This window comes from Miscanthus floridulus, chromosome 6, assembly GCF_019320115.1.
Source record: "Miscanthus floridulus cultivar M001 chromosome 6, ASM1932011v1, whole genome shotgun sequence".
Classification (NCBI taxonomy): domain Eukaryota; kingdom Viridiplantae; phylum Streptophyta; class Magnoliopsida; order Poales; family Poaceae; genus Miscanthus; species Miscanthus floridulus.
The window spans coordinates 109,216,568-109,220,678 of NC_089585.1; positions in this window are offsets into that span (position 1 = coordinate 109,216,568).

The window sequence follows — 4,111 nt, forward strand, 5'->3', positions numbered from 1 at the left end:
GATCCCATGGTGTATCCGAGGCCTAGATCTATGACTCTAACTTGTTCGATCCCTAAATGCGTCTGATGCTCGGATCCATGACTCTGACTCGCCCGATCCCACGGTGTGTCCAACGCCTAGATCCACGACTCTAACTTGCCTGATCCCTTAGCGTGTCCGATGCCTAGATCCATGACTCTAATTCACCCGATCCCTCAACTATGCCCAATGCCTAGATCCGCAAGTCCATCTTGCCTGATCCCCTGATGCACCCGATGCCTTGTTTGGCGACTCCGACTCGCCTGAACCCTCGGCACGCCCGATGCCCTGGTTGACGGCTCAGTCTCGCCTAGTCCCTTGGCCATGAGCAATTACCTAGGACCACGCTCCTAGAAACAATGGGTCAAAAACTAGAAAGAGGAGGCTACGCCCACCAAGGCGCACACACACACCTACTGACAAAAAACCCCTAGGCGATTCTGCCTGAATCGCCTGAGGGCTCGGGGGCTACACCCATGGGTGCGCTCGCACGCACCCACCATCAAAATGAAAAATGCCCCCGCTGGCAATGCGAAACCCACCTAGGACGATTCTACTAGAATCATCCGGGGGCTCAGGGGCTACACCCGTGGGTGCGCTCGCGCGCACCCACCGTCAAAACCAAGAAAATCCCCTAGACAATTCTACCCAAATCACCCGGGGGCTAGCGGGCTCCTGTCCGGTTCATAAACCTAGGGTCCCTCATGGCCTTGCTTTCCAGCAAAAGCTTGGCCTAGCAGACGATGTTGCGAATGAGGTGCAACTCCTAGGCCGGTCTAAAATCCTAACGACAGGCTAGAAGGGTGATCCAATTTCTCACTGGAAGGCCTGGCCAAGGAAGAACGGCGCTCTCTTCCAACTCTGGCCTACCTCTCTGACCAGAAGGCCTGGCCAAGGAAGAATGACGCTCGCTTCTGACTCAGGCCTACCTCTCTGACCGAAAGGCCTAGCCAACGAGCAAGGACGATGCTCGCTTTCGACTCCGGCCTACCTCTCCAACCAGAAGGCCTGGCCAACGCCGCTTCCGACTCCGACCTGCATCTCTGACCTGGGATGCACCAAACCTCTGCTTATAACTCTTCTTCGACTAGCGCAGTCAGAGCTGACTGGGACCAACCGATAGGGGATGCTTGCTCGGTGAAGACCCAGGAAATGGACAGAGCAATTAAGGCAGGTGCTCCAGTCAACCGCGATATCAAGGACCGTACCCTGCACACATGCAGGACAGTACTATCAAGTTATGTTAGGAGGGTACTTTATATCCTTCTAGACATATCAGAACACCAACAGTGTAATGGGCACCGACATTTATCCTACGGTATGGTAGGCACTGACATCGGCCATACCAGAAGATCACGATGGAGCCTATCACATGCATCCAACATCAATAGTGTTGCGGACGCCGACAAACCATGTTGTACCCGATGGTGTGGGCAACAAGACTAGGTGGCACACACACTCTTCCTCTCACACTCTCTCTCTTGTAAAGCCACCCCCTTCATCTATAAAAGGGGATGCGCTCTCTCTAAAAGGAAGACGGACGATTCATGCACACACGATCGACACGATCAAGATGATCCAAACGACCAAGGATTCCAACAGAGCTCACACACAAATACTTAGCGCATGTAGGGGCTCTCGTTACTCTCGGCCCTTCGGTCTACAGTCTGACCGGACCACTTGCGCCCCCCATCTTACTCCCTTCCGTTTGTAACCCCATAGCAAACTTTGAGCACCTGAGCTTAGGAATAAAGTCACCGACCGACTTAAACTGGGCGTAGGGCACATTGCCTAAACCAGTATAAAGCTTGTGTCATTGAGTACTAGGCCACATTCGATCACAATGTACGGCAAAACTACAAATATTTATGTGTTGGTCACTTTCATTAGCCTGAAATTAGTTTCTTACAAGATTTTCGAAGTGTAAGAGTTTGTTTTGTAAACATTTTTTTGCCGTATATGATTTTAGATGTGGAAGAGTTTGTTTCAGAAACTTTTTTTGTCGTATATGTATTTTTTTAAAACCTTTTTTTGTCATATAGGATTTTTTTGGAAAAGCATTCAGAGTCCAAGGTTGGTTCGGATTTGGGCAGTGTCGGTGCACAGGGGCAGGTTGTGTTTTTTTCCGTGGAACCTTTTTTCCCGTTTTTTTTTTCGTGGAACCTTTTTTCCCATTTTTTTCCTACAACCGTTCGAAGTTCGTTCACGTTCCTTTTTTTCGTGCAAACTTTTTTCAGGGTAACGCGAGGCGGGGTGATTGGCAGGTTGCGTTTTTTTTCTGTGGAACCTTTTTCCCCGTTTATTTTTCCTACAAACTTTTTTCTGCTTTTTTCCTACAAGCGTTCAGAGTATGTTCAGGTTTCATTTTTTTCCATGCAAACTTTTTTATGGGTAACGCCAGGTGGGGTGATAAGACGATCGTTGGTGTTTCGAGTTACCACCGACGAGTAAATTTATAGTATTACGTATTTGGCTTAGATGGTGTGCCTAGAGGACACGATGTTTATACTGGTTAGGATAGAAAGTCCCTATGTCCAGTTCTTTGCTGCAGCTCATGTTACTAGCACTAAAAGTTTGTAGTAGGGGTTCTCAATGGACAAGAGAAGGAAATGATACCAAGTCTCTGGTGGAAGAAGTGAACGGGTGCTGAGAACTCAAGCGCTGCTCAACCGTGTGTTCGTGTTGTGCTTGTATGCGGATCTAGATCTGATTGGTTTTCGATAGGTCGATCCGGCTTAAATCGGATCCCCCCTCATGGGATGCCCTGCTTTCCCTTTTATAGGCCAAGGGAAAGCGCGGGTTATAGCGGAGGAAAAGGGAAGAACGAGAGAGAGAAGAAGGCCTTTAGGATCGCTGGGTCCTTCTTCTTCTTCATGCGGGTCCTACTGATCCTATAGATGTCAACAAGGACGGCTTCATGTCGTGGACCTATTCATCACTGGCACCAGTCGATCATGGCGTTCTATTCCATCCTGGTGGACATTGTGGTGAGCTGACGCGCCTATCAGCGTTCGTACATATGGGTCCCCATTGGGCGAGGCGGAGCCTACGGCTTTAGGGAAGGGCGAGATGGAGCACGAACCCAAGGGGTTGACTGAGATGGAGCCTATGGCCTCGAGGTCGGGCGAGATGGAGCCCATGGCCTTAGGGTTAGGCAAGATGGAGCCCTCACCCGAGGATTTGGGTGAGGCAAAAACTGTATCCTTGGGGTCAGGCGAGATGGAGCCTGCCCCAAGGGTTCGGATGAGGCAGAGCTCGTGACCTTGGGTGAGACCACCGTGGCCTTCGGATCTGGCGAGACGGAGCCCACACCCAAGGGGTCGGGCAAGGCAGAGCCCGTGCACCTAGAGGTCGGCTGGAGTTGTAGTTGCGATCTTGACTGCTCGGACGAATCAATATTGATGACCATTAGATCCTCCTCTTCTGGTACCCTAGTATTGGTCCTCGATTGTAGTCCCCGAGCCTACGGAGGAGTAGAATTCTTCTTTAGAGGCTTTTCTGAACGGGAGGACTCTAAAGGCCGCGGCCTTCTTTTATCGCCCACGGCGTGTCCTGGGGACGGCGATTCCCATTCATCGTAATCGGACCCCTCAGGGGTATAGCTATGAGATTTGGTGGGTCAGAAAAGGTTTTTCCTAATTCTGACCCCTATGGGGGTCTATCATTCTATGACCATGTGTTTAGTCTCATTGTGAGTCTAACTTTCCTCGAGTCTCCACCTGTAGCAGGGGTCCGATTGAGGGTCAGCTCGTCTTTGTGATTGTCTTCCCTCAAGCGTTTTTTTCTGATAAAAATGGAGGGACTGAGCCATGCCATGATTTTCCTCTATGGATGAATCAGTGAGCTATTAATAGGCTAGTCTGAGTGGGGCCTTGGCATCTCGTTCATGGGGGTCCGGCTCAAGTCAGCGCATGATCGACTCTAGATTCTCAGCGGTCAATCTATATAGTTCTTGGGTCCGTTCATTCGGTCCCGAGGGCTCTCTGCCTTTCTTTGAGGGAAAACCATGGATCGTATCCGGCCGAGACTCGAACGTGGGCCAGGATGCTCATGGCGCTTGTGTGCTCGGCTTTTGGCCGCTAGTGGGCCTATT